We start from the raw sequence: 27,285 nt of genomic DNA, 5'->3' as shown, positions 1-27,285 counted from the left end.
GGTATCTTTATAATTTTATCGGGTTAAGATTAAGGATCAACTCCCCATCAAGCTGATGCCATCAGGTGCATTAAGAACTGCAAAAGTACGCAAAACACGTTTCAATGTCGCGGGATAGTAGCTTGGGGACATATCTCGTGCAGTACAACCACCCTACTAATTCCCATGGGGGCAGTTCTCCCGCTACCTATAGTATTTGCATTGTCCGCATGTTTGAACGAATGATGGTGTTTTGATATTGTTTAGGTTTAAATGTGTTAATGCTAAAATGACGACATAGCGCATTTTTATGGCGACAAAAGTAGTATTCAAGGAGACTAAGCAGTTTTGCCACGCGTCTGGAGCGGTCGTGAATATGGGGAAAACTAAGATTTGGTTAATGGTGAACGAAACCCTCTACATCTGCTGGTATTAGTTGAAACAGTGCACCGCTCGGGCACCTTGTGCCTTTGCATCGAATACGGAACACTGGGCTGCACTGCTCGTCAGCAATGACGCTTTCCAAGCGCGCCTCGCAAGCATAGATAGGGTGAGGAGAGCTCTGTGTTTGACTGTGCGCAGGTATGCAATGTCTTCCTTGTCGCAAAGGTTATTTACGTGTGTCAGGTACAGAACTCCTCGTGAGATAAATATCAGGCTGTGCATAGAATATTCGCCACTGTCTTGTTAGTTAGTTAAATTGGGTTTAATGGCGCAAAAGCAACTGAGGCTAAGCTGCGCCAGACACAGGGTGTGTTGTAGTAGTCAGGACATTATATGTAATTCTAAAGCCTATGTAAGAAGCCGCTGTCTTTTAGGAAATCGATGACAATTGACAAGGGGAACCAGTGCATCATCTCCTAGAATTAGACTCGGGTGCATAGGTATCTGATGTTTGTATAGTTCTCTGAAGTACTTTTTTCCTTTCTGTTTCGCCATATGGGCACGTGATAAGGATATGTACAACTGTTAATGGCTGCTGGCATTTTTCACATTGCGGCATGTCTTCCTTTCTAAGCAAAAGTTGTGTGTGAGGTGAGTGTGCCCAATTCGAAGTCTGCATAGAATAACCTCAATGAACCGTTGTTGATGATGCACGTCTTCCATTCGCCTATTGTGGGCTTCACCAGATGAAGCTTATTAGTTGTACAGGAGTCCCACTGTTGCTGCCATTTTGATCTGGAAATCTGGAAAAATGCCACAACGATGGAAAAATGCAATAGTAGTTCCCTTTCTAAAAGCTGGTAAACCCCCTACATCGCCGAGCAGCTACAGGCCGATTGCCCTAACCAGCTGCTTGGCAAAAACATATGAGAGCATCATAAACTGCAGATTATCTTTCGTCCTATACTCAAGAGATCTGATAAACAAACATCAATGTGGATATAGAAAAGGCTGTTCAACTACTGATCATCTTGTCAGATTAGAGCATGAAATACGAGAGGCATTTCGATACAAGCAACACTGTCTCGCGGTTTTTTTCGACCTGGAGAAGGCCTATGATACCACGTGGAGATTCGGTATTCTTCAAGACCTCGCTAACCTGGGCATTCGAGGTAAAATGCTGAACTGCCTATCCGATTTCAATGACTAACAGAACATTTCAGGTGCGGTTGGGGACTGTACTTTCACGCACATTTGTCCAGGAAAACGGCGTACCTCAAGGCTGCATTCTTAGCACAACTCTATTATAGTTAAAATGAATACTATTAACGAGGTCATACCACCCACAGTTATGTATTCTCTATATGTTGACGACCTCCAAATCGCTTCCCGTGCGTCGAGCCTATCAACCTGTGAGAGGCAACTCCAGTTACCATAAATAAACTGGTGCTCTGGGCGACAAAAATGGTTTCCGATTCTCATCACAGAAAACTGTCGCTGTTCTGTTTACGCTAAAAAGAGGATTACACCCTGACCCAGTTATGACATTAAACAGCATTGCAATTACGATAAAACATGAACACAAATTCCTAGGCGTCACATTCGACAAAAACTGAATTTTGTGGCTCACATAAATGCACTAAAAATCAAGGCACACAAAGCGCTTAATATATTGAAAGTCTTATCGCATAAGCACTGGGGTTCCGATCGGATATGCCTACTGAGGATTTATCGTTCGGTAGTACGCAGTATTCTAGATTACGGGTGCGTTGTTTACGGCTCGGCAAGAGAGTCATACATTCGGCGCCTGGACCCCGTACACAACCTCGGTCTGCGTCTATCCAATGGCGCCTATAGAACATCCCCTGTGCAGAGTTTATACGTAGACCGCAATGAACCTCCGCTAAGCCACCGTCGAGTATTTTTAACCGTCCTTCATATGTTTTAAGAATCAGGTCACTACCTCAACACATATGCCATGACATTACCACGAATTGCTACTCACGCTTACACTACTCTAACAACCACACTCCATCAAAACCACTCATTCTACGTTTCGAAGAGCACTGCCAGGCATATGACATTTCTAATCATGCTATAAATATCGCCAAGAAACCGCCGAGACTGCCGCCGTGGTCGGATCTGACGCAGCTTTGTGATCTTTCACTGGCTCGTCTGAAGAAAAAAGACACCGCACAAGAGCACCTGACTCAGGAATTCCGCGCACTTCAGGATAAATACAAAGATTATACCGAGGTATACACGGATGGCTCGAAAACTAAAAACCACGTCGGAGTCGGAGTTGTGATGGAGGAAAGCGCTATCAGCGTTAGAGTGCCTCAGATCATGTCCATTTTCAGCGCCGAAGTCTACGCCCTACGGGAAGCAGTGCAAAAAATCATCACAGGTAAACACAAAAAAGCAGTCATTTACACTGATTCATTAAGTGCACTACAGGCGCTAAATCTAAAATCTGAGTGTGAACCGTTAATTGGTGATATTTTAAACATGATTGTTTTAAACAGTATTGGCGTGACCATCCGTTTTTGCTGGGTCCCAAGTCACGTAGGATCCCCAGGCAAATGAAAAGGCAGACGAATGTGCATCTCTAGCAGCACAAAAAGCCATTAAAAACATAAATATTCCCTACAAAGATAGCCAGCGTGCTATCCGCTTAGCGGTGTTATCAAAATGGCCACTGTCTTGTGGGGGTATCAATGGGAACCAACGCGCAGGGTTAGTTTGTTTCACCCTTCAGTATCTGGTGGTATAATGCATTTGTTTGTACACTAACTGATGCCTAGGTTGCTTATAAGCGGGTTGCTTATAAATGTACTATGCTTGTAATCAGCGAAGCCATTTTAAAAATACTGCTTTATTGTTAATTTCGAGGGTCTGACTTACTAATGTTTGATGTTTGAAAACTGCACGTAGACGAAAACGTGCTCTATTTTCGGAAAAACACGTAATTCCATTCTTATTCCATTCCGTGCAAAAGGCACTTAAATCCACTCCCATTCCATTTCTTCAAGCGTTGTCCCCATTCCATTCGGGGGTGGCGAAAATGTGGAATGAAAATGTGGAATGAGTCATTCCAGTCCTGGTGGGGCAATTCCGCAACAGTGTTGGGAAGCATTAAGCCACATACTCTTTGCGCTATTAGCACTGTATGATGACTGGTTCTTATTTTACTCTTCTGCACACTATATTCATATGTTAACACGATTCCTTGCCCGACATGGACGCCTGTATAGAGTATTTTTGCGAAGAAGTTACAAGCACCAGCGTGGCACTGAGGTGGAAGACCCGACTGCCACGCAGAGGGCGCGGGTTAAAATCCCGTCCGATCCTAGAAATTTGTTTCTCATTTAATTTTTTCTTATATCACGCGATAGCAGTCACAGACACCGGTGGCGGTGGACAACTATGGCGCGAAAATCGGCTGTTGTGATCTCATAACAGCTTTCGCTGTGACAAACTTCAGCGCCGACAATGCCCTCTCCACTTTGGCCTGCGTGACAGGCGCGCAAAAGTCCACTTGCGTTAATATAAACATCTCTGGTTGCCACTGTTTTCGTTTTTCGCACAATTTCAACATATCTTTGCTTTGGAATTCCTCCCTGAGGTGCGCGCTAATACTGTAACCTGAGACATGCTCACATTGCAGTTGTTCCGGATTGCAAAGTTTTCTCGTGCAACTAAAAACGATTTTAAAAAATCCGGTTTCACTCCGGAACAAAATAATAGATAAAGTTTCGGTTAAGCTTTCGTTCTGGTCAAAAATATCGTTTTTTCTTCGTTTTCGGTTTTCGTTCCGTTCCGACACACTGGCGAGGGGTCGCAGGCTCAAATTCCAGGTCGCGCGCTGCGGATATTTGTTCTTCTGAAATATTTTATTTGTGTCTTTTTTTTGGCATATAACATACATATACATATCCGAGATATGACGGCGACTGGAAGAACTCGCCGAGAGTGTCTATATAGTTGTTATTGCAATAAAACACTGTCACGTAGTGTTGTGACTAATAGAGCAGAAACTTGAACTCACTGAACATAACGGAATCATGTTGATCCAACTTCTACCAAGATGTTTTGCTGGCAGCTATTATGGCAGCAAATGGACGAGCCGGAGCCAGTGACCCCTACAAGGGCACGGCGCGTTGTTCGTTCCCTTTATTTCTAGCAGGGTTTCAGGGCCAGCCAACCCGCAAAGTAAGATGCTTGTTAAGTTCCTTGAGACGTTCTATTTGTTATGAGCGCTCCACGTTATGAAGGTTCAGCGACAGAAAGATATATATATATAAACAGACACTAAAGAGAGAGAGAGAAAAAAGAGAGACATCAAGATAGAAAAGGAAAGAAATGGAGAAAAAGGGTAAATCAAAGAAAGCAACAGAAAGAAATAGAGATAGAGAAAGAATGAACGCGAAAGCGAGAAATGGAGATGGAGAATAAAAGGGAGAAAAGGGAAGAAAGATAGAAAGGGCGAGAGAGAGAAAGAAATAGCTAGGGAGACCAAGGCAGAACTAGATATAAACATAAGCACAAAAAAGAGATCAAAAGCAGAAAGAAAGCGAAAAACATAAAGAGGAAGCAAGAAAGTGAAAAAAAAAGAGAGAAACAAGTCTGCCTTGTTCCTCTCTTCCGCACCTCCTGCAGGCTTGGACCACTAGTGGGAATCTGCCCTAAATTTTCCTGGTCTATTTATTATTTCATATTTGTGTGTTTTTTGTAGTGTTTCTTGAAATTAATATCCCGATGGTAGGATAGCGGCTTTTAATGTAGCCCACATTCCCATGTCTTTCGTAAATAAATAAAAATTATAAATAAAAAGTCATGTCTCACATACATTGCACACCCCATGTCTCAACAGTGGTTAACTAAAAAAATTATGAAGTCGTAAGCGGGCAAAAACGCCGGTGCCACAGAAAGTGCACCCACGCCACTACTCACCACTGCTGCACTATATATTAAGAAGAGAACATACGGGCGACAAGCTCCAATGGAGATCGTGCAGGAAACGCCAAGCGCATGCGGGTAGCCAGAGAAGACGATGCAGGTCGGAGCCAAAAGATGCATGGTGATCAAACAGAACAAACTTTAGGTGCATACACTCAAATGGAAAGTGCCTTGCTGGACAGACATTTAGCATTTTGATGAAGTGGATGTGCTCTGATAAGGTTCGAAATTTTGTGTCACCTATTTTGGTTTGCTAAACAGTTTCGCTGGTCGTCCAGCTTAGCAAATGGCAGTGACCCCTCATGTTTTATTTGTGCTCCTGTGAGTTATTTCTAGCTCTCCTAAACCTGTCCACAACTCTTATTTTTACCTTCCCAAAAATCTAGGACGGCGGTGCGTCACTCTGTGACAGTTGTGCACCCTTATGAAATCGTGGTGCTCGCTGACTGTGGCTTCATGTGGCTACCACAGTGCACAAAACGAGTGACACGTCAGTCGATTTACCAGTGCTAAAGATGTCAAAGAAAGACTGGGAATCCCTACTAGTGATTTCGCCCATCGTTCACAACTGGTCGTTTGTAACCCAAGCGCCATGGTATCATTAGTCGTATCATGATAAAAACTTCGTTTTGGTTGGTTAATTATTCCACTTCTGTAATATAATAATAATAAAGAGTGCACCGCTTCATCACAATGTCCGCACCTTCGCTATTGTGCAACGCATTTTTGACGCAGTGCATAGTGATAATCACAAAGAGTATTCGATTTTTATGCGATTCAGTTATATATTGTCCATTGTGTTGGCTACGCAAATGTTTCTGTTCTTGCGTGATTGTGACAGCCAAATACACCGACACAAAATCAGGGGCATAGTTGAAGCAATATTTGGAGTGCCACAGCAACTTTCACGCAGACAATAGCAATATCCTTATACGAAGAAATTGATGCAGCACATTGTTCGCACAATGAATATGGTATCGGCACATTCTCCATCATTACTTATTACTGACGATCGCAGTTCCGGAATATTAGGCAGACTAATGGCAGACATATTTTTATTTTACAGCCATGGCTGTTGGCTAATTCTGGATGGCAGAGCGCACTGCAGTTAGCAGCATAACTTTGCTAGGTATCACGTTAATCTCGGCTACTTCCCTGCACGCCCAAATTACCTTCCTATTATTGACCTCCTCTTCATCATAAAAGCAACATTTTTAGCTTGCGTCAGTAAGAATGCACAGCTATTGGAAACGCCATGACTAGAAATAATGTCGCATCAAAAACAAAACACAATTTACAGCAGTAAGTATGTATTTTCAAAGTGACGGCGTTCAATTATTTGCTCCAATGATGGCTGCAGCAACGCCAATCTGGTTATGGAGAAAATTCTGTGGCAGAAGTGAGAACGAGTATTAACTGCGAGCCATTTCTTAGCGAACCTGAAGCACATTGACCGTTACTATTTACGTTCCTATTTACGTATCTATCTATCTATCTATCTATCTATCTATCTATCTATCTATCTATCTATCTATCTATCTATCTATCTATCTATCTATCTATCTATCTATCTATCTATCTATCTATCTATCTATCTATCTATCTATCTATCTATCTATCTATCTATCTATCTATCTATCTATCTATCTATCTATCTATCTATCTATCTAGCCACCTACGACTGAGCGCTCTTCTGGTCGCTTCAGTAACTTGTAACATACTAAAAACGGCATAACAGGAGATCCGTTTATGACGAACACGATTCACTGGTCATGACGTGAATAACGCAAAACACCTGTCGCGCACGTCATGAAACCCTTTCCTTGAGTCACATGTGGCACATACCCGCATGCCACAGTTCATGTTATGTCGGTATGTGCCACACGTGATTCACAGTATTAATGAACACAGTAACCGCGAACATACACACTAAAGCGCAAGGCAAGTGAGAGAGCTGAAGACAGGACTCCCCTGGAAGAAGCTCGATTTCCATCCACTCGTCCGCGTGGTCCGCCAGAATGACGCAGTGTTCTCTTTATTTCTTATGAGGTTAGGCCATTGCCTCATGCTGACAGAGGATGACGTCAGATTTATTCACAGCCGCTTTGTCACACGCGAAGAAGCTCCCGCTAAGTGTCTTGACGGCATACGGCAATACTACAGCAATGCGCACGTCGACCGCTATAACGCACGTAGCCTCGACGCTGCGGACAACATGTGAGGTCACTGTACATGCGACAACATATCTGGCTATAACAACGAGCAGGTGCACGGGGATGTCCTGACCAAGGTGGCCAAGATGAACGCAAGCGACATGGTTGGCCTCCCGACTTCAATTCGCTTGAGCATCGGCAAGACGTACTTACATGATCACGCCCAACATCGAGGTAAGCGACGGTCCTGTGTAGTCCTGCGCTTGTCCTCTGTAGTATTTGTTCTTCTGTCTGTCGCTTTTTTTTGCGCTGTAAATTTACTATGCTTTTACGGCCTCATTAATGAAAACATAGGCACCCTTTGGTACATCGAACGTGACGAACACGGCAAGCAAGTGCGACTGTGGCGTGCATTTCTAACGTCCAGGGTAGGCATTCTCGTCACAGCCAGGCTGAAGCACATTGCTTCCTCATACCCCTCAATAGAACTGAAATGCCTGCCCGTGGTAATGCGAATCACCGCAACCACGATATGCGCCTGAAAAATATCTCGCTTATCTACGGGTGTCTTTCGCACTAGAACCGTAGAAAGACATCGAATCGAATGTGTGCTCGCTCCGTCTACAGAGATCCTACTTATCATATGCATATTTTCTCAAACTGAACGCAAACAAGGAACACCCTTCATAGGCCACAATCTATGATGTGTCCACTTCTGTCCTTTTTCACAACCGTCCTTCGGTGCGAGAGCCCTACTCACCTCGTGGGAGGGGCCTAGCTGAGGAAATGGGTGTGCCACTTCTCAAACACCATTTGGCATACCCCGCTGCAAGTACCCTGCCGTGGCAGTGGCAGTTCATACAGTGTGATTGACAGCGTTGACGCCTGGAATGGAAACTAAAAATTAGGGTCCCAACAAAAATCGGATCCAAGCATTCCGTGTGACAGCCAGGTATTCTACCACAGAGCCACGCCAGAGCTTGAAACTGCTTTGGAAAAGCACCCTAGGCAGGCGTAATGCCCGCGCAAGGTCGTGTGCTTGTACTGCTTGCAAGCTACTTTTATACCAAAGTAGAAACTCACAGTTTCGCCGCTACGGCCAAGCAATGAATGCGATAGCAACAATTTAGAATGCCACGCGAGGAACGGCGAGCAGCTCGATACTTGAAGTGCGCCGCCCAAACGCAAAGAATTGCTAAAAACAACACAAACAGGACGACCCAGAACTCACAGCGGTAACGGCTCGACACTTGCAGCGCGCTGTTGAAACATTAAAAATCACAGCATATCCACGGAGTGAATGATGATGAGTGGGCGAAGCTGCGGAGGTTCATCGGTAAACCGTGAATCTTCCGTCAATTCTGCCCAGTACAATGATCACCGACGTGAGATCGGGCGCGTTTATACTAAGGTTCGATGAGTTATGACGACTTGCAGCTCACTTTAATTTTACATGTACGCTGTGAATTTTCATTGTTTAGAAAATCATTGCTTTAGGAAACATCTGGCGTCTTTCGTTAAGCAGCTGGCGTCTTTTCGTTTTGCTTTAGAAACATCTGGCGTTCTTTCGTTTTGCTTTTACAAAACATCTGGCGTCTTTCGTTGTTTTATTTCATCAATCAATGGCGTTTCGAACAAAATTTTTATTGTTTAATCACGCACAGGAGAAATCTCACCAGCCACTACCTTGGAGGTAAACAATGGCTGCTAATGGGAATGAGAGACAGAAGAAGTCGGCTTTTAGTTAACGCGCACGCTGCGAATTTTTTATTGTTCAACAACGCACAGGAAAAATCTCCCACCGGCACCACCTTGGAGGTCAAAGCGTAAGACTGGTCACGCACTACGACTACTACGACTACGACTACGAGGGACGAACGGGTGGCGCCTTAAGGAGCTTCGCCCCTAAAATAGGTTTTGAGAATTGGGGCCCCAAGAAGCTTAGGTACCAAAGAAGCTTGCGAGCCGCCAGGGTGCATGGGCAGAACTCAGGCCACTCTTGGGCTCTTGCGCTCGCGTTGGCCAGAGACGCGAAAATTGAAAGCTAGCGTGGGGCCCCAAGGCGTCTTGGGTCACCAGCGAGAAGACACAGACGCAGCGCGGGCCACGGCACAGTATGGCCCGCGTCTCACAAGATTTTAAATTTCGTCACGCGTGGCGCTTCGTGCGGTTGACCCATCACAGCCTGCGTTGGCCCAATTCTCAAACTCTGGTGATCACCCGAACGCAAGAACAGGCTGCCCAACGCAGCTTGGGGGTGCAGCGTCTTGGGTCCCCACTTCCCAAACTGTAATGAAGGGTGCTCGAAAAGAACGCACATGTATACGCAGGACAAGCGCGAGCTAACAATTATCACAGTGGTTACTTCTTCCCGCTTGAGCAGCCCACTACCACCCAACACTCTTATATTTTTGTTTTTCTTAAAAAATGCTGCGCAAAGAGTGACCCGTTCTCACCTCCTGCCGCGCGGTGGCGTTCGACGTATTGTTTACCAGGCGTTGGGTAACAGGGATGGGTAACCTTTCAGTGCGCGTCTCAAGGGCAGTTTTCAAACTGAAGGAAAATGTAGGAGCGTCGCTGCTACATTTTGCTTCCTTGAGTATTCAGTGTAGTATCACCCGCGCGCGCTTCGGGTATTCTCCAGGGTGATACTTCGCACGCTGAAGCATCTTCAAGCTCTGCGTGTTGCCAGTGTTAAATGGTGTGTACAAAAGCTCGCTGTACAGTATCCTAAACAGCCGGTGGCGCGTGGCCGAGACGTTTAATGCGGCGTGCTGCGGAACGAGGGGTCGCATGTTACAATCCTGATGGCGCGGTTCTGAAATTTTAGATGTGAAGCATCTTATAGCGGAGTTCAATCCGGTGGTGGTGGTGGTGGTGGTGGTGGTGGTGTGCGGCGTGACCACCCTCACTGCGCATGTCCCACACACATTGGCAAACCCCATTACTCACCAGTGGTTAACTAAAAAAATGGTGAAATCTTAAGCGGGCAAATACTCATGTGCCACACAAATTGCGCACACGCCACTACTCACCGCTGGTTCACTAAATATCAAGAGGAGAAGACACGGGCGACAAACAGCAATTGAGACCGTGCTCGAGACGACAAGCACATGCGGGTTGCCAGAGAAGGCGATGCAGGTCGGAGGCAAAAATTCGGGGACACTTAAAATTCGCCTTTAAGAGTTGAACGCGATACCGATATCCTGCCCCTAGTGCGCACTTCGAACACTACGAGTTTTTAAGAGAATGCGCGCACTAAGCTGTGTGCCTTATATAACGGGTAGCATGCTTTAAACCAGGAGCAAATATGCGCGAGAAACTTTTTCGAAGTTGCGATGCACCCACTACGTGGTCTTAAGGGAATACGCGCAGTAATGTGTGCCTTTTGTAATGGGTGGCTGTCTTTAAACCACCAAGTCGTTATGATATCGACATGGTGTAACGCCCGATGGCAATGTACGCTTGTACCAAGCAATATTACTGCGATATTACATCTCGTACTGTGACACCTGTATACAGGACACGTATTTTTGGGAAGCATGAAAGTTACTTTCAGTGCTGCTCCAAGCAGAGGCGTGGCTGTGTAAAAAAAAAGAAAGTTTTCCCCCCTGAATTACAATCGGGTACTTTATCGGTGCGGATATTCTTGGAAGAACGGGGTTTTTACATGCCGTGGGGTTCTCATTGTTTTATCTGTAGAAAACCGGAGACAGTAGATCACGTATTTTTGCACTGTTGGGAAGGGGTCTACTTCTGGGATGTTTTACAGAGAACGCTGAAGAAAGAGTTTCCTCTGCATCCACTTGGAATCAGGTTTTTGCAGATAGAAAACGAGGATGGGATGCCTTTTGACCTTATTGTGCTTCTTGGCCTCCACTGCTTATGGCGGGCGAGAATGGCGGGGTTTCACTGCGACCCTGACAGGCGACCTGCACGTGTGCTTTTTCGCGAGAAGATTGTTCAATACATAGATATGCTCCAACAACAAGACTTTATTCCTAACTGGCTGGCCAGGGTTGAACCTCTGGCATACCTTAAGGAATTTTAGAAAGCCAGTCCCGTAATTTATTTTTTTATTATTTTATTTCATTTAATTTTTCATCTTGACACATTCTTGTAGCAATGTGTATTATTACTGAAAGTGGTGTCTGTTATTGATGTACATGTGACGTTAATAAACTGGCAATAAAGAAGAGAAAAAAAGAAAGAGGCGTGGCTGTGTGGTAGAACACCTGCTCGCCACGCAGACGGCCTGGGTTCGATTCTCACTCTCACCCAACATTTTTATTATTTATTTTATTTGCAGCTTTTTCGTTTTTTTTTTGGTCACAGAGAAGATGATGATTTTTCGCTTACAACCAACGGCGCCGACGGCGGAATTTCTGCCATACGAGCTCTTTAACGCTATCGCGTTAAAACATGTATGCTGATCAAAAGGAACAACATGTAAGGTCCAGACATCCAAGCCAAATGGATCGTTCTGGATAGACATTTTGGATTTCGATGACGTGTGTGTGGTGTCATAAGGGTCGAAACTCTGTGTCACCTCTTGGCCGTTTGCTAAACAGTTTCGTTGGTGGTCCAGCTTAGCAAATGGCAATGACTCCTCAAGATTTATTTGTGCTCCCGTCACTGATTTCTCTCTCTTCTAGACCTTTCTACAACTCTTATATTTATCTTCCCGGCACTCTAGGCCTGCTGTGTGCCACTCGGTGACAGTTGTCAGCCTTCATCTCTACTTCCTTTTGTACATTACCTTTGTGCACCCATATGAAATGATGAGGCTCGGTGACTGTTCCTTACTGTGGCTGCCACAGTGCACAAAACGAGTGACATGTCAGTCGATTTACCAGTGCTAAAGATGTCAAAGCAGTGCTGAGATGCCTACTTGTGATTTCTTTCTGCTTTCACAACTGGACGTTCCTAACGCGAAACCGCCACGGTTTCATCATTCGAATTCTGATAATATTCTCGTTTTCGCTGATTAAATATTCCACTTCTGCAACTTCTGCAATACAATAAGAAGAAAGAGCGCACCGCTTCATCACAATGCGCGCACCTTCGCTATTGTGCAACGCATTTTTGATGAAGCGCATAGTGATAAATCACATAGGACATTCGATTTTTATGCGATTCAGTCATACATTGTTCATTGTGTTGCTCACGCGAAACGTTCTGTTTTTGTGTGAGTGTGGCAGCAAAATATACCGACACAAATTCAGGGGCATACTTGAAGCAATATTTGGAGTGCCACAACAACTTCCACGCAGGGAACAGTAATTTCCTTACACGAAGAAATTGATGCAGTACAGTGTTCCTACAATGAATGTGGTATTTGTACATACTCCTCCATTACTTATTGCTGACGATCGCAGTTCCGGAATATTATGCAGTGTTATGGCAGACATCTTTTTATTTTACAGTCATGGTTGCCGGCTGTTTATGAACGAAAGATTGCAGTGCAATCATCAGCACGACTTCATTAGGCATAATGTTAATGTCGGCTACTGTCCTGCACGCCCAAATTACCTTCCTATTATTGACCTCCTCCTCGCAATGAAAGGAACATTTTGAGCTTGTGTCAGTGAGAATAAACAGCTTTTAGAAACGCCATGACAAGAAAGAATGTCGCATAAAAAACAAAACACAAGTGACCGCAGTGACAGCATTACGGGAGAGGGAAATAGCGATCGGGCGTCACCCAATGCAAATTACATACCCAATGCAATTACATAGGCCGTTTAAAGATTCTAACCCATTACAAAGGGCTGAGCCATAATTCTTCATCGTCATCAGTCGTCGCGTCAACAAAGTACACATAATTCCTTACAGACGTGTAGCTGGTGCCTCGCTTCTCCGCAGAATGACGAATAATGGCTCAGTAGGTGCTTCCCAACTTCACAAAAATTGTGATTTATGGCGTAGTGGGTACGTTTCTAGTGTACTTGTATTGTAGCCCCAAGAGAGCTTAACGGGCTCTAGAAACGCCGCTCTTCCAGCTTTCGCTGTGACTCACACAAAAAATGCACAGATGCACAGATGACTCACGCTGTGATCCACAAAAAATGCACAGATATCAGAAATAATATTTGCCACATAGTTATTTAAATCATCCGACAATACATTTCCTTAATGTTGACATCTCCATTCATGGCGTCCCGCAGAATACAGTTTATCGCTTTCATTTTTCACTGAACGTACCTTTGTTGTGCAGGCCTCATCCCGAGAAACAAACTACTGTGCGTTCTGTAATTTAAGTTAAAACAAAACACCTACCTTCAAGGCGGCGGTGGTCCTTGCACTCATTGTTGCAATAGATTTACGAAGTGTCTTCACTGTATATATCATAATCGTCACCCAGCACCTGGAGTAGCATGTCATGCGAACAGCCAGGCAAACATCTCCAGCTTCATTAAAATGTTTATCTCTCTTACGAAGTGTCTCTTCTCAAAAGAATGAAAGAAAGATTTCGGCACAATACAGAAAACGTGGATACGCCTATCACGTAACCTGTAATCAAAGTCATAGTTACAACTCGATCTAACTGAACCCAATTTTACGAAATTGAAACTTCAATTCCTTGGCAGGTACCCATATGGTTCAATGTTGTCAACCTGAATTAAGAGCTAAGATGTCACCGAACGCCGTTTAAGAAGGTTTTTTTTGCAAACAAATAAGTAAACATTTGGCCGCCATCGCGCCCAGCGAACGTGGATGTTGTGCGAAGCTGTATCCAGCACCACACATGGTATCATTACATTACAGTAACGATAGTGATAATCGCTTTGTGGTCGCTGTAATAGACCGTGATTGTTTCCGCGACCATTTTCAGCAAGACGAATTTATTCTTTTCGTAAAGCATTGTGTTCACCCTGTTCTTCCGGCGTCTAATTTCCGTGGTCTACCCACAACACTCTAAGAGTGAACATAATGAATTGCTAGACAGTTCTTCCTTTTATATACAGGATGTTGAAACTTAAGCTTTATGGATGTCTAAATTCAGCACGTCGAGGTACGTGAAAACAACCTTTGCTAATAGAGAAGTCTTTTATTCAGGGGGATGCAAAGTGAGACAGTAATTATCGCTGTCAGACTTCCAATTAACTAAGATTGAATATAGAACATTTTAATGAGTACAGCAAGCGGGCATGTTTGCATTGAAAAGTTGGAGGCAGTCGCGTTTCTACCCAGTTCCACTTGAAAGAATTCTTCTAGCATGTGTGTGCCCCGAAATATCCCGCTATAAAGTTTAAGTGCGGTTTGCATGATTACGCGTGCAAGACAGTGAGCACTGGCGCAAAGCTATGGCAATAAACAACTAAACGCCCTGGTCACAGTTGCGGCTTCGTTTTGACAAGAATGGACGCCAAGCACAACATGGATGTACGGGCAACGTACGGGCGGTGGTGGTCTGTCGTCCAGTTACTGCTCCCACCAGAACACTCACCGGTACACTGCAGTAGTTGCTGTCATTGTTTCGTGGTTTATGCGACAGATGCAATGATCGTCTGCTCGCAAATTCACTGCATGAGTTCTCCAAGTTTTTTTTTTATTATTACGAGCTTCTCATGGCTTCGCGTGACCGTCTAGCTGGCCTGCCTCGCCCGGATATACGAGGATCCATCTCCGGGCCACCTTCAACGGTTTCTCACAGGCGTGGGCGATACTTACAGGCAAATATTGAGGCGGTAGCTTCTGGGTGTTACTAAGTTACAATTGTTATTTGTAGGGGCCAACAAATCACTATATCGATCTCACAAACTTCCCAGTGTGACGAAATATTTCGAGGATAGTCATCACTTCTGTAAATCGAGTGTGAAGTGTGGCAGCCTCTTTTTAGTAACGTGGAATCTTCCTATGTTGTTCGATCCTCCTTACGCAGGATGCCATAACAGCATTTGTGTGCAGCCTGGCATAGAATCTGCATGTGCATAGAGAGAATATCTGAGTGCGTTACCGACCACGCGGACACGCAATGTCATTCAATTTCGCGTCTGGACAGACTGTAGGCGTTCGTTGCATCGGTTGGGAAAATGAGCAATGAGGTCCTAATGACAACCTAATGTATTCATCGTTTATTATGAGGCAGGCAAAAAGAAAGGTACGTCATTATTTCTGATAACAGGACTTAGCTTTGGACTGCGAAGCGCAATGTTGAACCACATTACAAAGATAAATACAAATAGTCTTGCTGCATAAAGTTTTAATATCAGAAATCAAGAAACTGCTCCTCGGGCATTAAGTGACCCTCAATACTCAACGGTATTCAAAATGTACTTCAATGCGCACTTAGACTAGGCTTTAGTCTGGAAACTTAAATGTATATCGATGTACATTTACATTTTTTAACACGTCACACTTAAGTAATCAATTAAAGTTAGCAGAAAAATTAACTAAATATCGATATTCAACCACCCAAACAGTAATTATTAGGACCAAGTAGGATTCCTCGCTTTAACGGCTGTCAGAAGACGCTTAAAACGCGAAGGCAGAGGAGACACAAATACAGCAATCTTCAAATTTCACATTTGAAATTATGGTCGCTACTTATATATAACCTAAGACGTGATACATAGCCTGCGCAGTGCACTTGGCTTGCACTGACAAAAAATTCCTTTTCTCACAACACTATGCATGTTTCATTCAAGTTCACCACATACCCACTCCTACTCGACAGTAAATTTCCTACAAGAATCGCGATTCTTGTCTATTGCGGTGCAGCTATAAAGATTTGGATTGAAGTTCATGGCTTGATGTCTTTAGTGCCTTATTTCAGCATGTCGCAAGGTGTTATGCGGCATCTTGTGAGCACTATCGAATCGTATAGTATATACCTTTCCACAGGAAAACGGTATCCCCTCAAGGAACATTGACATAATCTAACCCAATTTTCCATTACCAACCAAGAACAATGCGAATGTTAGTTGAAGCAAAACTGCTAGCCGGCCTAGTTGGAACGAATTCATTGTAGTACTTGCGCGAAAACAAACGGGGACGAAGAAAGGAGACAAGAAGAAAAGGGGACCATGAGGCGATGCGAAGCCAGAGCACTTGCACGATCGCGTTCCGTTGGCGTTCGTTGGGCATCCTACCAACCTCGCGTCGTGGAACGCGAAGAGGGACGCTACGCGCGTCGTATCTTCCATCTATCCTGGCCGTTAATTCTCACAGGGCAGGCGGGCGAGAGGGGGGCAGCGTAGGAGAGGAGAGAGAAGGGGAGGGGACGCGCATGCGCTCGAGCACATCGCGGCGTTGCTGAGGAGAGAATTTCGGCATGTCTAGCCAAAGCCACCTAGCTTTGGTCTAGCCCGCGTTTCAGAGGAAGAGTGGAAAGGGGGAGGGGAAAGGGGTATGGGAGAGGGGAGTGGAGAGGGAGAGTGGAGAGGGAAATTGGAGAGAGGGAGGGGAGAGGGAAAGTGGAGAGGGGAGAGGGAGAGGGTGAGTGGAGAGGGGAAGGGGAGAGGGTGAGTGGAGAGGAGGTGTGTGGAGAGGGTATGCGCATGCGCAGTAAGGGTGGTCACGCCGCACACCACCACCACCACCACCACCACCACCACCGGATTGAGCTCCGCCTTAAGATACTTCGCATCTAAAAAGAGTTGTTAGATTGCGCTTGTCCGTGTGTCTCCTTTCTTCGTCCCCGTTTGTTTTCGCGCGAGTACTACAATGAATGTTAGTTGTCAGCACTTTGAATGTGTTAGTAGTTATACGGAGTGGAGGCAAATAATTTGCGTTTTTCAGTTCGAGAGCCGACAGTACATTGTCGCTAAATCACAGCTCATAGCAAATTCCCGGGCAGCAGAGAAAAAGTGGCATGTGAGCACTGAGCGAGTCCGCGAGAGGATACGTATTATGGTTCACGACCCCAAGAGTCAGGGGACGTGAAATATAGGAACAAAGCTGGGGAGATACGTGAGCATGCCGGGCCTCCGATGGGCAGGTGAAACCGCCAGCTCGCAATTACAATAGCACTAGTGGTTTTAGGTACGACGCTTATTTGTCCAAGATGTAACGCAGAGCGGCTTAACGTCGTTGGGGATAAGGAAAACGGTAGTGAAAGAAGTTAGACAAAAGGAAAGGCCACCTTCTCGAGAAACTAGTACCCACAACAACCTAGCTCTAGATGTGAGCACCTCTATCCCCTTAGAAAAACCACTGGGTTCGAATCGGTTCGAAGCCAAGAAATGTGGCGTAGGCAGCTCCTCCCCCAGTGTTTCCCATAAAACTGATTCTTGCAATTCGTGGTATCTGACGGAATATTTTCACCCAGAAACGAATTGCCTTATGGTAATGTCTGTGCTTGAATACACATAACATATTAGGTGAATCTTATGTAAGTGAAAGATTTCTGTGTCGTACGCAAAAACTCATTGCCCTCGAGCACAAAGACGTACGGCCCTAGAAAGTGCTACGTTCACATGTGTTTTCTGTGCGCAGCTTTCCAATAATTGATGTCTCTCAATCGTGGTCTTGTCGGCGGTCAGCCGTTTCTCATATGGCAATCTGATCTTTTTTCGAGGTGACTTGTCATATCACGTTGCCACATTTCATTGTTGCCTGTATATGAACGTATCGCCGTCGTTGTGGCCAAAAGCAACTGAAGTGTCGCCCTGTTAAGCCCGTGGAGGAAAAAAACACAGGAGTGATCATTGCGCAATGTGTGGACCCCCTGTGAAGCACCGTAGATCCAAAAGCCTTGCCAAAAAATTAAGATATATAGATCGTGATGACGATGAACGATACCGAAGAACGGCATCGTGGACGGACCCCGAAAAAAAGGACGATGAATCGAGGGACAGCAGAACAGCCGGCCCATTAATTGGGCGCAGCCTCTCTGTGTGATTTCATTACAATGTATATAACAGATGTACTTGCTTAAACTGAAGATTTTATGATATACGTTTATATCAAGGCGTCATAAAATGAAATTGGATTCATACAACTAGTAGAAATAAGTGTTACCATCAATTAGTATAATCGTTTCTGCAAACTCTAAGTAAGTTGATTGTTGTGATTCAAGTGAAGAGTTGTATTTTAAGAAGAAGAGATCTTATTTCAGGGAAGGGGTTAAAAGGAGAATTCAGGAGATAATTGGGTGGTGCTCTAGGTCCAGGAGTTCAACTAGCTTTCGCTGCCCGCCGGAGTTGATCTTGAAGCGCGAATTGCGTTTCTAGGTCCGAGCTGGCGAGATGAGCCACCTACTGCTGCTTTTTGAATCTATGCTATGTTTTAGAAATTTGTCTAGACGTACTGGTTTATTTCACACCCCCCTGACATGTGGAAGAGCGTTGGCCTGCCGCCTCATCACGGACAGACGTCCTGGCACTTCGTAAGATGGATTTTATGCAGTCTCGATAGATTTTTATACACGTTCACATGGATCATGCTAAGGTCTGCGGCGTCCTTTCTATCTAAGAATTTGTGAGTAGCCCAATGTTTTATGTCGTCTGCCCCGCCAGGGAACGAGAATATCCTTTGGCTTTGTTAACTGAGGCTCGTTAGCGAGGGGAGATGCTCTACTCGGTTAGTGATCTCTGAAGCTAGAGCATTCACCTACTCCTTTCCTTCGAGTCCGGCGCACGGAGTAAGATAAGACAGGAGCGCCGACTCCGCAGCAGCCCAACGCATTCGCTTGGGACAATTCGTGCAACGCAGACGCGGCGGTCAAACTCATTCTTTTGCTCTTCTCCTCCGCTCCCCTTCACGCTTTGGCACATGCTTTCTCCTCTCCTTCCGTTTATCACAACGCGTAGCGCCATCTGTCGAGGCGCATGGGAATCTCTCAACGCCTTGGCTCATGAGCGCATGCGCTTACTGGCGGAGGCCTGCGACGGTGGCGGCGGGGAACGCCACGCTGGGAGCAGACGACAAAACGGGTGGCAAACAGACGCAGGAACGCGGCGAAGCGTGACCGTGCACCGTTGCTATAGCAACGACAGAGGGAATCCCCGCCCGCGGCTCCGCTCCACGACGGAGTTTCTCCTCCGCCACTTTTCTCCATTCGCAGCGCCATCTCGCGAACACGCCGTGAAGAAAGATCTGGCGTTGCACAATGTGTCCCTTCCCGACGAGCGGAGTCGGCGCTCCTGTCTTATCTTACTCCGTGGTCCGGCGTTCCCGGGCACTAAACGAGTCGGGCTCGGTGGGCCAATGCAGGTCCCAGTATTTTCAAGGCAAAAGCCTGAGATGCCATATAAACGAGAAGAGTTTATTTTTTGCCATACCTAGGAGCAGTTTTCCGAGTTATGGCAAAAAATAAAACTTAAATTTTCAGCAGATCCCACGACTTGTGGTAATCAGTATCACACAAAGCAGTAAGCCAACAGTACGGTGCAATTTTGGCTTTGAGCTAAGCGTTACGAGGTGGATCAACGTGTTTTTTTTTGTAAACGGAGTTGTGTACACATCGTGGGCTTACAGACACGCCGACTACAATGACGTGTAATTGGTAACTTATGGTCTGACGTAGTATCACCGCTCACGTTAGACCACAGACGTCTGTGTTATCGAAACGAAATGCACGGTATGGTGGGATGATGGGTACATGACACGTAACTTTCGTTAGCGTATTCCTCCTGGGTCGAGCAACGCGTGAGTATAGCTTGCTGAATTATAGCAATACAATGGTAAGGTTTACTAGATTGATATTAGACTGCTCTAAAAGCGGAGCCAGTGCTAGAACCACAATACACATTAACCCGACAGGACATCTGAACCATACTAGTACATATGTTATGTTTATTGCTTTGTTATAAAATTAGATAGCCAGCACTACAGCCACAATTGAAGTTGCACCGACATTACATTTGTATAGGGTTTTTCCAAAGCAGTTTCCATATCTGGCGTGGCATGTGGTAAAATACCTGACTGCCACGCAAAATGCTTGGGACCGATTCCAGCTCGGATCCTAACTTTTATTATTTGCATCCGTCGTGTCAACGCTGCTTTTCTTAACGCCCTCGCATTTAAAGTACGAATGTCTCTTCTCCCTTTCCTGGGTAGATGTAAACTGTAAATCACCTGTGGCGCACACCCGTATACCACGGGCCGTGGTATATGGGTATGTACCACACGTGTCTAGAGGGAAGTGTTTGACGACGTACGCGACAGGGTTTTCACGTGTTATTGCGATAGAATTTACATGGACACTCTCGTCTGATTTTTGCCGTCGCCGTCTGTCGACGCCGTCAGGTCCCGGATATAAGTATATGTATATATATATATATATATATATATATATATATATATATATGGCTGAGACAGACCGCCCGAAGACTGCGTTCGTCACCCCTGACGGTTTATATGAGTTTACCGTCATGCCCTTCGGTCTGTGCAATGCGCCTGCAACGTTTGAAAGAATGATGGATAACATTCTACGCGGACTTAAGTGGCAGGTCTGCCTTTGTTATCTCGACGACATTGTCATATTTTCACCGGACTTTCAATCCCATCTACTTCGACTTGAACGCGTCCTGACATGCATCGCCAACGCGGGCCTCCAGCTCAATTTGAAGAAGTGTCGTTTTGCAGCTCGGCAGCTAGTCATTCTCGGCCATGTCGTGTCAAAAGATGGGGTGCTCCCTGATCCATCCAAACTTCAAGCTGTCGCTGGAGTTCCCGCGGCCAAAGACCTTGAAAGAACTTCGCAGCTTCATCGGGTTAAGCTCGTACTTTCGCCGCTTCATCCGCAATTTTCGCGACCATCATAGACCCTTTGACAAAGCTTCTTCGTGCGGACCACAACCTTTCAACTTGGTCACCAAGTTGCGAGGCCGCGTTTAATACGCTGCGTCATCTCCTGACCTCTCCTCCGATCCTACGGCATTTCGACCCCAGCGCTCCGACAGAAGTTCACACGGACGCCAGCGGTGTCGGCCTTGGCGCCGTTCTTGCCCAACGAAAGGCTGGCTTCGATGAGTATGTCGTTGCTTTCGCCAGTCGCGCACTCACGAAGGCTGAATCCAACTATTCTGTAACAGAAAAAGAATGCTTGGCTATAATTTGGGCCATAACTAAAATTCCGACCTTATCTCTACGGCCGCCCATTTGACGTGATAACCGACCACCATTCCCTGTGCTGGCTTTCTTCTTTAAAGGAACCTTCCGGTCGTCTAGCTCGATGGGCGCTTCGACTCCAGAGTACAACATTCGAGTACTCTACCGTTCCGGCCGAAAACACTCCGACGCAGATGCCTTGTCTCGCTCTCCTCTACATAGCGAGACTAATTCACCTAACGTGCCGTTATCGGCGTCGTCCATATCTGCAACGAACATGCCTTTGGAGCAGAAGAAGGACCATGGATTGTTTCTCTGCTAAACTTCCTGCAACACCATCGGCACCCCCCGTCAGCCGTGCATTACGTCGCCAAGCACACCACTTTTCCGTTCGCGATGGGCTGTTATACCGCCGTAACTACCTCCAGGACGGTCGCAAATGGTTACTTGTGGTCCCTCGGCATCTCCGTTCGGATCTCTGTGCGGCGTTTCACGATGATCCACAGTGCGCGCATGCAGGGGTACTCAAAACTTACACACGCCTCCGCCTTCGTTATTATTGGCGTGGGATGTACAGATTCGTCCGTCATTATGTACTCTCATGCCTCGCGTGCCAACGCCGCAAAGATCCTCCTCGTCGTTCAGCTGCCCCGCTGCAACCTCTGCCTTGCCCAGGACGTGCATTTGATCGCGTAGGCGTCGATCTCTATGGCCCTCTACCAAGCACTTCAGACGGCAACCGCTGGGTTATCGTGGCCATCGACCATCTTACGCGTTATGCGGAAACTTCACCTTTGCCCAGCGCCTCTGCGCGTGATGTTGCCTCGTTTCTTCTGCGCCACATCATACTTCGCCATGGAGCCCCAAGAGAATTACTCAGTGATAGAGGGCGTGTATTTCTATCCGACGTCATAGAAGCTCTTTTCAAAGAATGCCGTATCATTCACCGTACAACAACTGCGTATCACCCGCAGACTAATGGGATGGCTGAGCGCTTCAATCGCACTCTTGGTGACATGATGGCCATGTACGTCGCATCTGACCATAGCAATTGGGACCATGTTCTCCCATTTGTCACATATGCTTATAATACCGCCACGCGGCCACCACAGGATTTTCCCCCTTCTTCCTGCTTTATGGGCACGAACCATCTCCACCATGGATACAATTCTTCCGTATCGCCCTGATGCCTCGGAATCTACCACCCTGTCCAGGCTGCTGCACACGCAGAAGAGTGTCGAAAGCTCTCCCGTATGTTGACGTCAGAGGACCAGCAGCGCCAGAAACACCACCGTGATGCCGCGGTCGCGCCTGCATCCTATTCTCCTGGCTCGCTTGTGTGGCTTTGGGTGCCTGCCTCGACCCCTGGGTTGTCCCCGAAACTCATGTCAAACTACCAGGGTCCCTACCGTGTAGTGAACCAAACATCTCCCGTGAACTATATCGTGGAGCCTCTTGAACCACCTTCGGATAAGCGTCGTCGCAACCGCGAAATTGTGCATGTAGAACGTTTAAAGCGTTACTATGATCCCCCTGTGCTATCGTACCCCTAGGTAGCCGGGACGGCTTCTTTTCCCCGGGGAGATAACTGTACTGGAAATAATGGGTAGTGGGGATCTGGCTTGGAAGGAGAAGACGACGACGAGATTATTCATAAAAGCTACGTTTCGGTGTTGTCCCGATTGTCATCTCTCGCTGCTCGGCTCTACCATCTGAGGGCTTGGTCACCCAGAACGCCTCGTGACAATATATATATGGTACAAAGAAAAATAAAGCAGATGAAAAAAATTGTGAAGCACCCGACCGCGGATACGAACCAGCAACCCCTCGCTCCCCAGCGCGCTTCTTTGACTACTCAGCCACACCCCATGCATGCGCCGGCGAAATAACGGCGAACTATTTTTATACATCATGTACCGCTGTTGGTAAGCAGATCTCGGAGGAGCGTGAGCGTGTTTTCTATCACGCAACCCTTCTAATTTTCTTTCGAATAGAAAACTGCCCTTGTGTCGCGCCCGAAAAGTGGCCCTTTTCTGTACGCACTCGTGATGTGGAAGGAATAAAAAGAAAAAAAAACACTGGGGACACCTTGCATCAGACGCCCCCGTGTGGCTGGAGACGCAGGGCGAAGCTCCACGCGCCACAGTTTCAAACAAAAAGAAATATCTAAGAGCGTCTGATTCTCCATTGTCGGCACTTGCAGACGCAACGCTTCTAATTTTCTTTCATTTCAAATACTGCCCTTGAAGCGCGCACGAAAAAGTGGCCATTTTGTGTACCCACTCGGTATGTGGAAGGAAAAAAAAAGAGACAAAGAAGACCGGGCACACCTTGCATCAGACGCCCCCTGTGATAGGAGAGACAGAGGGTAGCTCCACGCGCCGCGGTTTAAAAGAAGAAGAAATATCTAACAGCGTCTCAGTTCTAAAGTTCCCCACTTATATTAACCGCCGGTTTCAGCGCCAATCCCCCGTAGTGAATAACAGCCAAGAATTAAGGGTCAAGCAAGCTAGCAAGCAAGGGTCTGGTTCTCCATTGTCGACTCTTGCAGCGTGTTGCTCAAGCACATAGGCGTAACAACTGTAACTGCTGTTAGTGCACGCTTGCCCTGTGCATGCATGTGCGTTCATTTAGGGCGCCTATCTTTGTGCTTCAGCGACCCGCTGCAAGTATCGAGCTGCTTCTGGTTCTTCGTGGCATTTCATTTTCGTGCCCTCGCATTGATTGCTTTGCCCTAGCGGCGGAACTGTGACTTTTTCATGTCACCACCAGACAGTCATATTCGTCATATTCGTCATATCCTCTTACCCTCCCGTGCCAGTTTTGGTGTACAGTAATTTAAGGTGGCGATCACGAGAGCACCCAGACGTAGGCGGCCAGATAGATAGATAGATAGATAGATAGATAGATAGATAGATAGATAGATAGATAGATAGATAGATAGATAGATAGATAGATAGATAGATAGATAGATAGATAGATAGATAGATAGATAGATAGATAGATAGATAGATAGATAGATAGATAGATAGATAGATAGATAGATAGATAGATAGATAGATAGATAGATAGATAGATAGATAGATAGATAGATAGATAGATAGATAGATAGATAGATAGATAGATAGATAGATAGATAGATAGATAGATAGATAGATAGATAGATAGAAATGCTTCGAGTGCATTGAGTTCGATAATAAATGCTTCGCATTTAAAATTGTGAGCATTATGTGAGCATTATGGTGTGAGCATTATGGATGTGAGCATTATGGAAATAGCTTGACGCGAAGCAGCGGGATAGAAGCTCTCTGTGCGGTACCTAAGCTGCATTTTTGGCTTTGAGCACAGCCTCGCGAGATTGATCAACGTGTACATGGCGTAGCTGTATGAATATCGTGGGCTTATCAGGCACGCCGACTACATTGGTGCTTAAAGGCCTCGCATATCAAAAATAAAAATTATCTTATCATATAACTGTGGCCATTCGTAAAATATTGACAAATGTTAATTTTGATGTTTAATTGAAAATGTTGAAAAAGAAAGCAAATAAATATTTACTCAGCTCCTGTCTATGTTTTGTATATTATCATTTTCATTGTTGTATGCTTAATAACTGTTTTTTGTGCACTTGCAAATGCAGCTGATTTATGCATTTATTGTGTCATATGTTCAGTTATGTTTTTGTGTTAACTGAAATCAAACTGTACAAAGTAGCCGAGGCCTTTGTCAGGCATTCAGCCTTTAGCCCCGCTTCCAACTTTGTTTGAAACAAAATAAAACTTCTCTTCACTTCACTTATTGTACGATACAACTTCAGCACTCACGTTAGAACACAGACGTCAGTTTTATGAAAACAAAGTGGGCATTACAGTGAGATAATGTGCGTATCATGCGTAGCGTTCGCTAGCGTGTTTTTTCGGGGGTGAGCAATGCTTGAATACAGCTTGCTCACTCATATGAGTACATATGTAATGTTTATTACCTATGCTCAAGGACGCTTGAATATAGTTTGCTTTGTCAAATGAGCGCGTATTTAATGTTTATAACGTTGTAATCAATGCGGACAACCAGCACCATAACCACAATTTGCATTGCACCGGAATGATGCCTGTGTCTGGTCTTTTTCCAATGCAGATTCATGCCTGACATAGCTCTGTGGTAGCGTACTTGACTGGCACGCATAACGCCTAGGTTCGATTTCAGCTCAATTCTTTGCGACCGTGCGCATTTTCCACTCACCGAGAATGCCGCCGACGGTAGCATTAGTTATTGCGCTACGCGAGATTCTTAAAGCTTTCACATAGAAATTTTCTGCGAACGCCAATTCCGCCACCGAGGGCGCATATCCAGAAATAATTGTAGTCACATCACACGGTGCTGTCATCCCACAAGTTAACATCATTAGGGCACTGGGCTTGCGCCTGTCCGCCAACGACCACAACGGCGAAACCATTCGCAGATTAGAGCGCGCTGTCAATAAAACGATGCGGTTGCTGAAACGCATAAAAAATCGACATAGCGGAATGAAGGAAAACAATGCCATTCCTCTGGTACATACTGTCGTTATGAACCACACAACGTACGTCGCCTCCTACCACGAGTGGCAGGCGACTGAACGAACGAAACTAGACCGTCTCGTCCGCATGGCGTACAAACGCCCTATAGTACCACCGGTCAACACTAGCACGGAAAAGTTTCTGCATCGGGGGGCTACACAATAACCTGGACGTGATAATCGAAGCACACAAGGTCGCCCACAACGAACGCCTGGCGAAGACCACAACAAGTCGACACATCCAGGAGACACTGGGCAACAACTACCACACGCAGCGCGGCGAAAAGGTCGGACGACCCACACGTATTAGCCAGCGCATCGTAGTTCTGCCGTGGCCTAAGAACATGCACCCGACACATCACATCGTTCGGCGCAACAGGCGAGCCCAAGACCTCGAAAAAAATTCGGCAATAGCAAAGAAACTGTTTACGTGGACACGACCTGTTACGTGTACCAACGCGCATTCGCGGTCGCGATCACGGATCATGGACGAACTTGCGTACGAGCGAGACGATACGCACGGAAAAGACAGAGGTGGCCGAAGAAGCCGCCATAGCCCTCGCGGTAGCAACGATGGACGCCGAGGTGATAAGAGGCGACTCGCAGGCGGCGATGCGCAGCTACGCCAGCGACCGGATCTCTCGGCAAGCGGCCCGCATTCTCCAAATTCACTAAGGCAACATCTGCCGCAAAAACGACAGTTCCCACATGCGGACCCCCGCTCACCCGGACCCTCCCTTGCGGGCAGCGCGACTGCCCACGCCGCGGCTGCCACAACATTTGCCACTCAATTTGCCACTCAATTTGAAGTGCTCTTACATCTATTCTTTATTACACTGTTTTTACTCCTGCTCTCTTTCTTACTCTATTCTTATATGGTATATTTTTTGCCACTCGTAGCATGGAATATTGTGCACTTTTCGCTGTAGGTTAGGGCCAGCGTGAAATTGCCAATAAATATTTGGAAGTCTGTACGGCGTGCGTCTCGGCCCGTTCTTATATTGGACAATTTTCTTTTTACAAATAGAGGCTCCCTTCTAATTAAATGAACAAGGGTTGAGTACGCTCACACGCAGTCAATGGATGGCTGCTAAAGCATAACCTTCGTCCTATCACCAGGCTATTGAGCATAAAGGTTGCGATAAGCGTATACATTTTAGCTTTTCTTGAATATTGTCTAGGTTTCTTTCAACAAATAGTTTTGAAATTCGCTGGCAGCAATCCTGAAGAGCACGATGAAATCGGGACATTGTTGGT

General features: G+C 45.9%; 1 long non-coding RNA gene across 1 annotated transcript in view; it reads right to left on the bottom strand.

Moving 5' to 3' along the window:
- Nucleotides 1–8,299: 8,299 nt before the first annotated feature.
- The window catches only part of LOC125759738 (uncharacterized), a 43,567-nt gene continuing 24,581 nt past the window's right edge, over nt 8,300–27,285 (bottom strand). Inside the window, exons 2-3 of the long non-coding RNA XR_007417373.1 lie at nt 13,755–13,842; nt 8,300–8,360 (exon numbers count right to left, since the gene is read on the bottom strand). This is a non-coding gene — a long non-coding RNA (uncharacterized LOC125759738). The remainder of the gene's footprint in view (nt 8,361–13,754; nt 13,843–27,285) is intronic.

This window comes from Rhipicephalus sanguineus, chromosome 9 (genome assembly GCF_013339695.2).
Source record: "Rhipicephalus sanguineus isolate Rsan-2018 chromosome 9, BIME_Rsan_1.4, whole genome shotgun sequence".
NCBI lineage: Eukaryota > Metazoa > Arthropoda > Arachnida > Ixodida > Ixodidae > Rhipicephalus > Rhipicephalus sanguineus.
This window is presented reverse-complemented; position numbering and strand designations above follow the sequence as displayed.